We start from the raw sequence: 12,707 nt of genomic DNA on the forward strand, positions 1-12,707 counted from the left end.
TGTGTGTGTGTGTGTGTGTGTGTGTGTGTATATTTTTTTGTTTGTTTGTTTTTAATTCACTCTTTTTTTAACTCACTTAATAGCTTATGTTGCGTAACATGTTAGCAGATGTAGTAACTCCTAGGAAAACCAAGAAAGTGACTATCTTTTTTTTTTTTTTTTCTGTTTTATTGAAACCACATTCAGGAAATGAACTTACTCTCTGGTTCAGTTTCTGCCATATTCAAAATGCTCCTAATTGGCTCTTACCCTGTTTTTGCTAAATTCATTCACAGCTGTTTGCATAAAGTTAAACTTTCTTCAGCTTCTCCTGGTTGCGTTTCTTGGGTCTCTGTCACGCACAGCAGGATGTATGACAGACTGAATGGCAGCTTTTGCCCTGTTGGCCCATTTCACTTATTCTTAAAACTTATTTCATTAGATTATACCAGCTTCACATTGTTTTGCTGGAACTGATTCACAAGCCTCATCCTATGAGTATCTTTACACTCTCAGCTGCACTTTCAGCTCCCTGTGCTCAGACTTCATAAGATATCTATCATTTCTTCATGGTTATTTTAGGATAGAATCAAAGATGGGATCTTGAAAAATCCCCCAGAAATGTGACATTAAGTGTGCAATAACAACACTCACGCTTCCCATACCCCTCTCTTCTTCTCGTTTTTATTCTGTCTGTATTCTCATGCACACAATCGGACAAGATGGCTGCTTGAGGCTGTAGCTGGCTGTTAACACCTCCAGTCTACAGAAGGGGGCCTCTTTTTGTTGCTGCCTCCTCACCACAAGAAAGAGAGGAGGGGTATTGTGGGGTTAGGAGCGATCCTCTTGATCCTAAACATTCACATAATGCAAACAGCGGCCTTGCAGCTTTATTGTAGAGTTATGTTTAGTGCGAGTGTGCCCAGTGTTTGGCTATAAGTGACAGTAAAGAAGTAGGTCAGTGAAGAGACCCCGTTCAACCAGAGCTGAGCTGCTTGTGAATGTGTGAGTGTGTTTGTGTATTTGCACATAAGCGCGTGAGTGTGTGGGTTTGTGGCCATGTGTAGCACAGTGTGTAATTTGTTTCCTTCCGCCAGGAACCAGCCTGACCTCCCCCGGCTTTCTCAGCATCAGGCGTGTGCGTGTGGTGTGTGTGTGTGATGGCATAAGCCCCGGTAGAACCCCGCTCAATGTCGCTGCAAGCAACAGAGTCAGCAGTCATATGTAGACTGACAGCCGAGGGAGCAGAGAAGGAGAACTTGCTGGACAGGGAAAGCACTATTTTTGACACACAGGGAGTGCACATGATGGATGCAAAAAAAAAAGACAGAAGGGCGCTGACACAAGGGTCAACTAAAAAAGCAGAGGGGAAGAGGAAGAACTACATAATATAGACGGGAAACTGGATGAGTGAATTCGCTCTGTCTCTTGTGCTTACTTACTCATTTCACAGCATGCTGCTGTTGTTAGGGGATGACTGAGCTGCTCCACCCCTTTCCCCCCCCCTGAGCCAATCCACTATCATATTCCTCCCCGTCCTGCCATCTGATTGGTGGGCTGGCTGAGCCAGTGGAATAAAATGGGATTGATGGGTAATCTGGGACTGGTGCTGTGGGAAGAGGAGCAGGGGCTAAGGACAGGAGTAAGGTAAAACTGACATGGCCCCTGGAACAGCGATACAGGCAATGTTTTTGCTTTGCAGTTATAATACTAGTAACTAACATTCAAATATATGCACATAGAGTTTTTGTGTCATTTTTGCACTCTTTTCATTCTTTTTGCATTCTTCCCTTATATTATGGGAGGTAGGTGGGATAATTAATTTTTAGTCAGACACTTACTGAGAATTAACATCTTTGAAAAAGGCGGCCCTTCTTGAAGAGGGTCTTGGCAGTGGGGAAAAGCCAGGGCTGCACTCTCTACCCCCTGGGTATTGTCATGGCTCTGAATGGCTAATGGGAAGTGAAACCAGAGCTAGAGATCTCTCCATAATAGCTGCATAGTTATGTCGTTGGGTGTGCTGCGCTCTATACAGCTGCATTTTGTTTAGTTATGTTAATAAAGGTAGAACAAAACATAAAATGTATACATATATAAACATACTCCAAATACAAGTTGGATATGTGCTAAAACCCACTAAAACCAACTGTGTGAACACAGTAATTTTACGTTAGCAACATGCTGTTAAATTTTAACTGTGGATGCATATGAAGAATTTTAAACATGTCAGGAATGTCTTTTTAAAAAAATGTTTTATTTATTTTTTCTTAAGTGTGTCAGAGAGTACCTGTGGCCACAAGTACCCTTTCTCCCATGGTTTCTATAAGATGCCTTGAGCATCCAAATGAATATAGATGAGTGGAGAAATCAGCACGTGTTCAAATCAATGGCCTGCCTAATACAATAAAAACTGTTGCTCGCTACCAGTCAACGTCAATAAAACATTGATTCGGAAATGCAAGCATTTATCTGAGGCTCTTTAGTCCCACAGCTTCTTAGAGATTTTAGATCAGAAAAACTCTTAATATGTTTCATATGCTTTCTTAATGAAATTTACTTTTACTAGTTATTGTCTGTATAAAGGTCACACTATTGGCTCCCCCGAAACCTTCGGTGTAGGTTGCCTGTCAAAAATCTCGTCAACATTAGTAAGACTTTGACACATTTCAAAGGTGAACATGGCTATAGAAAATGATGAGAAACAGTGTTCCTTGAAGATGTGACTGAGATGTTTTCCATTACGGTCACTCCTGCCTATAGAAATTTCTCATCACATATATACTGTGTATGCCCACACCCTTGACACACACTCAAAAAATATTACGCAATTAGCAAAAATCCCCAATTTTTGGGTAACTGGGAAGACATCAGAGAAGCTGTGCATCATTTGTCTGCCTAGTAAGGTGTTTTTTTTTTCTTTCTTTTTTTTTTTTTTCTCATTTGTTTTGATTGCCACAAAACCACAAACTTTCACACCCTGTAGAGGAGAAAGTAAGTGTGTGTGTTTGTGCTTTCCATAAGAGACCGTATTGTCTCCCCCAGTTTTAGCCAAAACCCCATGGAATTAAATGTGAGTCAACCATCTAGCACTAAATAAGCGGATAAACAGGCCCCAAGTTAATTATGCCAACCAACAGGAGAGATGCCTGGCACTCAAACACACAGGGTTTCCCCAGGGATAGTGCAGGGGCCTCCTGTGTTTTGGTCATGCAAAGTGCTTTGAATGAGTGTGTTAGGAGCTGTAGTAAAAACAGTGTAAATATAATTGCAAAAGTGGTATGATGTCCCTAGACTAGCAGAAATTTACAGTTGGGCTTTCTTCCAAATAATTATAAAAGGGAAATCTCCAATTTTTTGGCCTCTTGCAAAAAAAACACTACTTTTAGATTTAAAAAAAATTGTAAATTGTACACTTTCCCCTCCACCTCCTCGTCGGGTTGTACTGACAGGAAGAGCACATGATTTCAGAGGAGTTTCGTTATGACACAGCTGGCAAGAAAAGCAGCCATCACCAACAAACATCAAGAGGTTAAAAAGGGGAAAATCTTTGTTACGTCAATACGAGATTTCCAAAATGTAGACACCGTGCGCGACCTCTTACGTTTGGTCCTCTCAACACTCCAGTGCTACATTAAATTGCCAGGAAACAGATCCCACGTCACTTAATTTTGGCCCAAGATGGAGCTGCTGAAATGGCACAGTTCCTACCAAGTAAATTAGCTTCACACTTTGGCTATACAGTGCTGGGCATAGTCATGCTGTTTTTGAGCAGTAGGTGGTAAGAGAACCTGATTTTCACCAGTATGGTACTACGGTCTTTGATCCCACTTACTTATTCACAAAAAAAGAAGAAATGGCAGCATGCTGTTTCTACATAGCAAACCACATCATTATGTCTTGTAGATAGTAATTTCAGAGAACTTGCATTTCTGTATGCAAGGCCGAGTGACTGACAGCATGTGTGGGTGTGTGCAAGCAGGGGAATCGAGTTTGTTTGAAACAACAGGCCATATTTGTTCCTAGTGTACAGCCCTACGAATGACATAGGAGTGTTCACCCTACCGGGAAAGTGGAGGATGTGACCCAGGTGGTAAATGGAGGTGTGGAAAGAAGAGGGAGTGCAGTTAGTGCGCATGCAAATGCACCGACACATACTCCTCTATTGTGATGAGCAAAGCTGAGTTGGTGCAAAGCCACACAGTCACACACACTCCTCCATTGTGATAAACTCTACTGATACAATGCAAAGCTCAGTCACGTGGAGCTGAATCGTGTGTGTATGTGCGTTTTTTGTTGGGACTAATGCGATAAAATGCCTGTTTGCACAGACAAACTACACCACCCAACTGAAAGAGTATCGCATTGTACTTTGACTACATTGTTTAATTTGCAAATAAGTGTTAAGCACATCTTCAGCTACATTCTTGTTATTACATTATTACATTACATTATTGTCATTTTTTTGCAAATAAGTTCTAAGCTGCATTCCAGTCCCATAATACAGAGAGAAGTGGACTAAAATTAGGAACAGTCAAAGACATAATTAAAGTTAATTTGCCCAATTTCTTGAGCTGCTGCTCATTAACACTGTCTCAGAACATAATGCACAAAGGCAGAAAAGAAACACAGCCACAACTGGGGCAGACTGATTGTAGAGAGACCTCCTCCTCAACATTTAAGCAGACAAAATGTAAAGTGACAAATCTGTGAAAAATCAAATTTCCTTTTCTCTTTGGAAATGCAGCTGCTAATTAAATTTAAAGTACATTTAGCCTTATGTACAGTAGTGCTCTGCTTGGCAAAGCCATACACCTTTTCAATGTATATTTTGTATATGGTGTTGTGTGCATTTGGTACGCAGCTCTTGTCCCTCCAGTTATGCGAGTCTATCTGTATTTGCTGGCCTAGCACCATGTGTGGGCGGCCAGCTGACTTACAATGGATTCAGTGTACCGGCCTCTCTCCCCACTGAGTCCTCACTGTACTGAGTGCTCACACAGAGAATTCCAGGATCTTTCTGACAGGATACCATCCTCCCCCACACTTTAGTGGGAAAGAGAACCAGAATAGTGAGTGATCACAAACTGGGGGGAAACCCTGACAATCGTCAAAATTCCCGAGTCCCCCACTTGATGCTTGGATGGCAAAAAAAAAAAAAACAGGTCTCCTGCTATTCACATCATTTTGCAGTCACGCAGGGGAATTGACTGTGTGGGAAAACAATCTTGGGAAGTGGAAGAGGGGGGGAAAAGAAAGATCCAAGGGCCCCTTTCATGGTATGTGTGTGTGTGTGTGTGAGACTATCAGTAACACTCTGTCAAGGCGAGCCTTTGTGGAATCTGCTACCGTGCCGCACAAACCCAGCACTCGCACTGGGACAGAGGTATGAAGAAACGGGCCATTAAAGTTGGCGTAGAGTGATTTTTGCCTGGTGGTCGAGCTGCTGACTGACGTAGCTTGGCAAGGAGAGAGAAACGAGTCAGGGGGTGAGAGAGGGAGGGCAGAATTAGTGGTGAGAGAGCGAGCAGGTGTGAAGCCAATAGAGAGGGAGGGAGAGAGAGGGAGACAGGGAGAGATCAATGACTTTTCCCTAAATAACGGATGTTTGGGGCGGCAGCTCCCTGGCCCTTCTTCCGTTGTGTGCAGACACTGGCAGTCAACCTGTCTCCACTGCACAGGAACCGTCTCTCACACACTTTAACACACCCACACAGACATGTCCCTATGGCTTTTTTGTTTTTTGTTTTTTTTGCACTAATTCTGCTTCTTTTCCCAGTTGTTCTGCTAAGACATGGTGTTTGCTTCAGACTTGCCCTGTAGTCAATAAATCCCAAGAGTTTCCTGGGAGTTGTGGTCTTAGAGGGCCAGAGTCAGTTTCCCTAGTGCCCCAACCCTTCTTACCCCCAAATTAGAAAGGGTATAGAGTTCGTACTCAGCCTAGCAACACTGCTCAGCGTTACAATACCTATACTGATGTATTTGAGAGTTTCTTAAAGTGCCATTGCTCATTTGTATTTATTGTTATCTTCTAAAATAATCTGTTCACTTATTTTCCTTCTCTCCACTGTTTCTCTGGCCAAACCCAATAGTTCACTTCAGGAATGTCAGAATAGACTTCATCTTCACTCTCACTCACTCTTTCATTCCCTCACTCACTCTCTCACTCTCACACACGCAAACGCGCACACACACACACACACACACACACACACCACATTTCTTTCCTATTGATTTAGTTTTCCTCCCTCTCACCCTGTTGGTGTGAAATGAAAGGGACACAATAGATTAAGATTGATTATTTTTACGGACACAAATGTGAACATTTTTCTTTTTTGACACACTATGATTGATCTCTTTCAGTGACCCTTTGTCTAGGGCAAAAAAAAAAACAGTATGTACACACTGAGCATATCTATGGTAAGCTTTTAGGACAGCATAAAAGCATCGCAAATCATTTTGAAGTAGTTCCTCCTGCTCAGCTAAGATAAGGACGTGCACACAGGCTTGTCTTTATGTGGTGTTACCTCCTCTTGTGTGTTAAACCTATGGACAAAAATCTAACGTTAAAGCGACGTATGGTGACATTTAAGAAGACCATTCATTTAAGCCGTCATCTGAAGCGGAAATGTGCTGTACACTGTTGAAATGTGCTGCTCGGCTCTGAGACTTTGGCACTTGTCCAACTTAACATGTTTGTGTGTGTGTGTGTGTGTGTGTGTGTTTGTGTTAGAGAGACAGAGGAAAAGGAGCCTTAATTATAACAAGGAAGAAGATATACAAGGGCTGAGAAGCAAGAATTTCCTCCTGATAAAGGAGATAACAACTATAAGGAGGGTCAGGGTCATTGCTGGGTTAAGTGAAGGATTCATGTCGTTTTTAGTTTTTATCTTTTTCCTGCATCTAAGATTTTTCTGTCTCTACGTGCTCTCACACATTGCAGCAAAATCTTGGGCAACATTTGCTGACATGTGACTACTGTGGTTTTGCCCAGTCTTAACTTTGAAGCACTGGGAGAAGCTTCTGGCGGCAGTATCCTTTACCAATACAACATTTTCTTTCCCACACCAAAAACTGTTTCTATTTCTGAAAGTTTGATAACATGGCCACAATTAGCACAAGTTTGTATTTCTCGCAGCACACCTGAAGTTGTTGTTGTTTGTTTGTTGTGATTTTTATTGAATTCTTTATTTAAATTTTTATTTTGCTGATTATAACAGACTTCCTTATGAGAAACCTACTCTGGCTTTCATTAAATAATGACGCTGACATGAAAGAGTGGTTCGGGGTATTCTGACTCAGACCTGGATTTACACCCCCTCTCTCCTTCCCCCAAGCCTTGCATTACTACTTTGTGATTTTTATTTATTTATTTATTTTTATTAAACATGAATTGTTAAATAATTTAACTGGTGTGTGTGTGTTACTGCATTGTGTCGCTGACAGAGATTTGAGTCAGCTAAACGATTTCCTACTTGTGAGTGCTGCTTGCCTGCGATGAAGACATCAGACTTTGTTGTGGTTGTTGTAGTTGCGTCATTTTCCTGAGACGAACACAAGGAAACCCCTGGAGGTATTTCCCAGATGCTTGGCACAGTCTGACATAATGGTAACTGTCTCCGAATATCTTTCCATCTGGCCACGTCACAGCAAACACAAAACCCTGGCTTTGGTTTAAAATTTGTTTTCTGTTTTCATTACTATTAGCTCGGTGGTTTGTCATTGTGGTTTGACCCATCCTCTTCAGAATACAGTTTCCTAGCTAAATAAGGGCAGTAATTATGGACAGAGAAAAGCCGGTGGGTGCAGCAGAATCGACAAAACAAGATAGATTTGGAGTAAAGGGACAAAACACAGCCAAGGTTTTTTGGTGGCATTAAGCAGATTGTTATAGCTCGGTCTGTGGTGAATATCACGATCTCATTTGTGGTTCAGAGGGCTTCTGTCGCTTGTAGCTTGTTTAAGTCACATGACTCTCATTGTCAGACCTAAACACAGAGATGCCTCCAACTATTAATCACTCTTAGAGGGATTTCAAATGGCTTAGTTGGCACAGCTTTATTTAGACTGTGATGCAAATGATTTGAGAGAGGCAAACAGGCAAGTCTTGAGTCATGACACCTCAGATTGTGGTCTACGATGACAACTTCATCTGCTGATTGACATGACGCTGACCTCATTCCCCACCTCTCCCCTTTCCCTGGCTGGTGTTTCTTTCAGACAAATCAAAGTACAGCCTCATCTTACTCACCAGGGACACTGCATGCATTTGGTAAGATTGTCTGTCTGGACTTCCGTGTTTCATTAAGAGCCAATTTGGTTGGAGTCCTCTTGGAGACCCTTTAAAGTGGTTGGCCTATAATATGATGTGGTTTAATGTGGTTGGGATGCCATGTGAAGTGCTTTTATGACGATATGCACACAGAGTTAAACTAGGGAGCTGGCCTATCACTGAATTGTCTTTTATTTATTTATTTATTTTTGTTCACTCACCTTGTGTTTTCCCCCATGATTACTTACACATCACTCACCCAACCATGCTTCTCTAGTTATTTTGGTCTGTCTTTGAGCTTGCTTTAATCCTGCAGCAGAAACCGCCCCCCCCTGCATCCCCTGCACATGGCCAATGACTAAACAAAGTGTCACAGAGTTTGGTTGAGGAAGTCAGTGTGTGTGTGTGTGTGTGTGTGTGTGTGTGTCTGTGAGGTCCAAAGCCGTAGTCCGAAATGTTGTCTAATAATAGCCATAGAAATCTGTTTTAGCAGACCAGACAGGCTGAGAAGGGAGATTTGTAGCTATCTGATGAATGCATACACCATTCCCAGTGGATCATTGTAGCAAGAAAAAATATATTTTACCATAGAGGAGACTAAATGTAAATGGAGATGGATGGTCACAGGCGGAGCCAGCGTGTCTTGTCCATGTTTTTAAAGAGGGGACACTCTGAGGCCAGCGCTGGAATGCAGTTTACACTACGATGCGGAAACGCTGATGCTCTTATATGGATTTATAGCAGGCAGGGGAGATTTGAGTGCAACAAGGGAGGATTATTTCAAAGCCTTTTGTTGGCTTAGGAATGTAAAATGTTTGAATCACCCTCACTCTTGAGTCCGTTGCAATTTGGGGTGTCCTCTGTAAAGGGGTGTCTCTGTTAAAAGATCATGTGATTAAAAGAAGTTTGGTATGGTGAAAGGCAATTAAGTGAAACACATACATGGGTGTTTTATTGTGTAGCAGGAAAAAAAAACAATCGGAACAAGGAAATGTCTGAGTTGTGGATTGGCAAATTTTCCACACAGCTGTTTCACATATTTACAGCTGTAACATATTCTGCACAACATAATATAATGCTGTTTATAGTATCGGCAAGGAGCTCATGAAACTGACCAACACAAGACAGACTTTCAAAGTGAGCGATCTTGTTTTTCTCCCTGTATTCGTGTGTCTTTTTGCCTGGCTGTGTATGTGGATGGAAGATATGATCACATTTCCCAACTGTACTGCACCGAAGTGCAACAAGTAATACCTGATCGCACAACAGGGTGGCTTCATGTGCTTCTGCGTCACCTTCTGCATTTTCACCCTCTGCGTGAGCGTGTTTGCATGTATGTTTCAGTGAGCGTATCCGTCTGACAAGTTATGTTCTTGCTCAGCTCTGTTGTGATGAAGCCACATTTACTGGCTGCACATCAAGATCACTTCTCGCTTGCTCTGGCCTGATTCCTCTCTGTCTTCCTCTCTGTCTGCTCATCATCTCGTCAGCCTGACTCACACAGGTCTCCAGCACAGATGCCTTGGCCCACTCTGTATGTGTGCAAATGTGTTTGTGCGAATGGGTGTGCGCGTGTGTGTGCGTGCGCACCTCCTGCTAGCCCTCAGCAGGACTGCCAGTCAGTTTGTGACTACACTCCCACACATCTCAGTCTCTGCTGCTTTCTCACCATTCCTCTCCCTCCCTCGCTTCCCTTTTCTGCCCTTTCCTTTCGCCATCTTTAATATCCTGATCCAATCTGTGAAGTCTATGTTCCATGTAGGCATATGAGGGTATAATTACAATGTTCTCCATCTCGCCATTGTTTTGCGCAATTTCACATCACAGCTTAATCTATGTAGGTAGTTGTTTATGCTGAAGGGGAAGGATGGGAATTTGGGATTTGGATAAGGGTTGAACATGAATGTAAGAATCGTTCCCAGATCCGTCTCAAACCACGCCTCATGATGTAATGTCTGCACGAGTGATGAAAAGCCCACTAAAGCTGTGAGATGTCAGAATCACAGGTTTTTTTTAATTTTATTTCTTTATTAGAAATGTAGTGGTTATATTGAGGAAGTTGGTGTGGATATAAATATATCTCTGAAACCACTTTGAGTGCTGCTTGGCTTGTCTGTTTAGTCGGCCTCCTCCCTCAAACCTATGGACACACACGGACACAGGTGTTGACTCCCAGTTGAGTTGCTGTTTGTGCTGCTGCACAGTACAAATAGACAGACAGGACCTTGTACGCACTCTCTCTCTCTCTCTCTCTCTCTGTCTCTCTCTCTGTCTCTCTGTCTCTCTCTCTGTCTCTCTGTCTCTCTCTCTGTCTCTCTGTCTCTCTGTCTCTCTCTGTCTCTTTTTCTGTGTGTGTGTTTCTCTGTCTCTCTCTCTGTCTCTCTCTCTGTCTCTGTCTCTCTGTCTCTTTTTCTGTGTGTGTGTTTCTCTGTCTCTCTGTGTGTGTGTCTCTCTCTCTCTCTCTGTGTGTGTGTGTGTCTCTCTCTCTCTGTTTATTTGTGTGTGTCTCTCTGTTTCTCTGTCTGTCTCTCTCTCTCTCTGTGTGTGTGTGTGTCTCTCTCTGTGTGTCTCTGTCTCTCTCTCTCTCTCTGTTTCTCTTGTGTGTCTCTCTCTCTCTCTGTGTGTCTCTCTCTCTCTCTGTGTCTCTGTCTCTCTCTCTCTCTCTGTCTCTGTTTCTCTGTCTCTCTCTCTCTCTCTCTGTGTGTGTGTGTGTCTCTGTTTCTCTGTGTGTGTCTCTCTCTCTGTGTCTCTGTTTCTCCTGTGTGTCTCTCTCTCTCTGTGTGTCTCTGTCTCTCTCTCTCTCTCTGTTTCTGTCTCTCTCTCTCTCTCTCTCTGTGTCTCTGTGTGTGTCTCTCTCTCTCTCTCTCTCTGTGTGTCTCTGTTTCTCTGTGTGTGTCTCTCTCTCTCTGTGTGTCTCTGTTTCTCTGTGTGTCTCTCTCTCTCTGTCTCTCTGTTTCTCTGTCTCTCTCTCTGTTTCTCTCTCTCTCTCTCTCTCTCTCTCTCTCTCTCTCTGTCTCTCTCTCTCTCTCTCTCTCTGTGTGTCTCTGTTTCTCTGTGTGTCTCTCTCTCTCTCTCTGTGTTTCTCTGTGTGTGTCTCTCTCTCTCTCTCTCTCTCTCTGTGTGTGTCTCTGTTTCTCTGTGTGTCTCTCTCTCTCTGTCTCTGTCTGAGTAATGCACTATCGACCTTTTTCCTACTTTGCAGACCTTGGGCTCTCCAGTGGCCTCAACCTGTTAAGTACACAGGCACATACACGCACGCTGTGACCACCCTGACCTTTTAGCTCGCAGAACGAGACTTGATTTCCAATACGGGTTTGTCTTACAGCACTCTGCTCCCTCCCTCCCCCCTTCATTCTTCCTCCAGTCAGTGTTAATGTGATTAGGCTTGTGTGCCTGCTTCCCGCATGCTGTTTTCTTTGTCTTTCTTTCTCTATCACTTTTTCTCCTTCTGTCTAACCCGCCTTTCTCTCCATGCTGTTACAGCGAAGTCAAAGCCATGTTGGAGTTCTTTTCTGTGCATTTCTGCTGTGAGCTAATTCACTTTTATCAATCCCTCTCTTCATGGTAGGCCATCCCCTTTATTCTTAATCTAATCTCACCTACTTCTAGGCTGTTCTCTCTCTCTCTCTCTCTCTCTCTCTCTCTCTCTCTCTCTCTCTCTCTCTCTCTCTCTCTCTCTCTCTCTCTCTCTCTCTCTCTCTCTCTCTCTCTCTCTCTCTCTCTCTCTCTCTCTCTCTCTCTCTCTCTCTTCCCCCCCCCCCCCCCCCCCCCCCTGTGGTCTCTCCTTTTCTCTATCACCACTCCACCCTCCGCTCCTTGGCAACGCTAACACAATGTCATTTCCTGTCTAAATTGAGTAAACGTAGCAGTGCCGAGGGAATCGCAGCATGCTTAATGAAGCGTAGAGGCCACTTTACCTGCTTGAAAGCCTGAGCTCTTTATTTAAGTGTTACATTTACTACATATGTGTGCAAGGGTGTGTCGTCTCACTACAAGCGTGTATTACTACTTGGTTACTTACCAATGTGATGAATATCAATCTGAAGTAAAGATTACTGTCAAATACACGCAAGGTGAAAATGTGTGTCAAATACATTACGAGGGCATTGTCGAAACGCCTCACAAATTCTGCCAGGCTCACAATGTGGCCACAAAGTTGACGTGACCTTTAAAAACCCACATGCAAGATCTTACTCCAACGAAGGTTAATTTCTGAATTTGCTGAATATTTTTTTTCCGCCACACAGGAAATGCCACCAGCGGCCGCTCGACACTTCATTTATCAAAAACCCAAGGCTAAAATTTTCAAAAGCGAAAGAAGTTTATTGAAACCAAAATGGTTGGTCGCTTTGGCTTCACAGCTCATTCATCCTCTACAGCATTCCCAAATCTTATTAAGCAGTGGAGTACCCCCCCCCCCCCCCCCCCCCCCACACACACACACACACGCAAGCACATG

General features: G+C 43.2%; 1 protein-coding gene across 1 annotated transcript in view; it reads left to right on the top strand.

The window, feature by feature from the left end:
* jarid2b (jumonji and AT-rich interaction domain containing 2b) overlaps window positions 1-12,707 on the top strand; it is a 96,688-nt gene that overhangs the window by 15,903 nt on the left and 68,078 nt on the right.

The sequence above is a fragment of the Channa argus genome, chromosome 1 (genome assembly GCF_033026475.1).
Source record: "Channa argus isolate prfri chromosome 1, Channa argus male v1.0, whole genome shotgun sequence".
NCBI classification, from domain to species: Eukaryota; Metazoa; Chordata; class Actinopteri; order Anabantiformes; family Channidae; genus Channa; species Channa argus.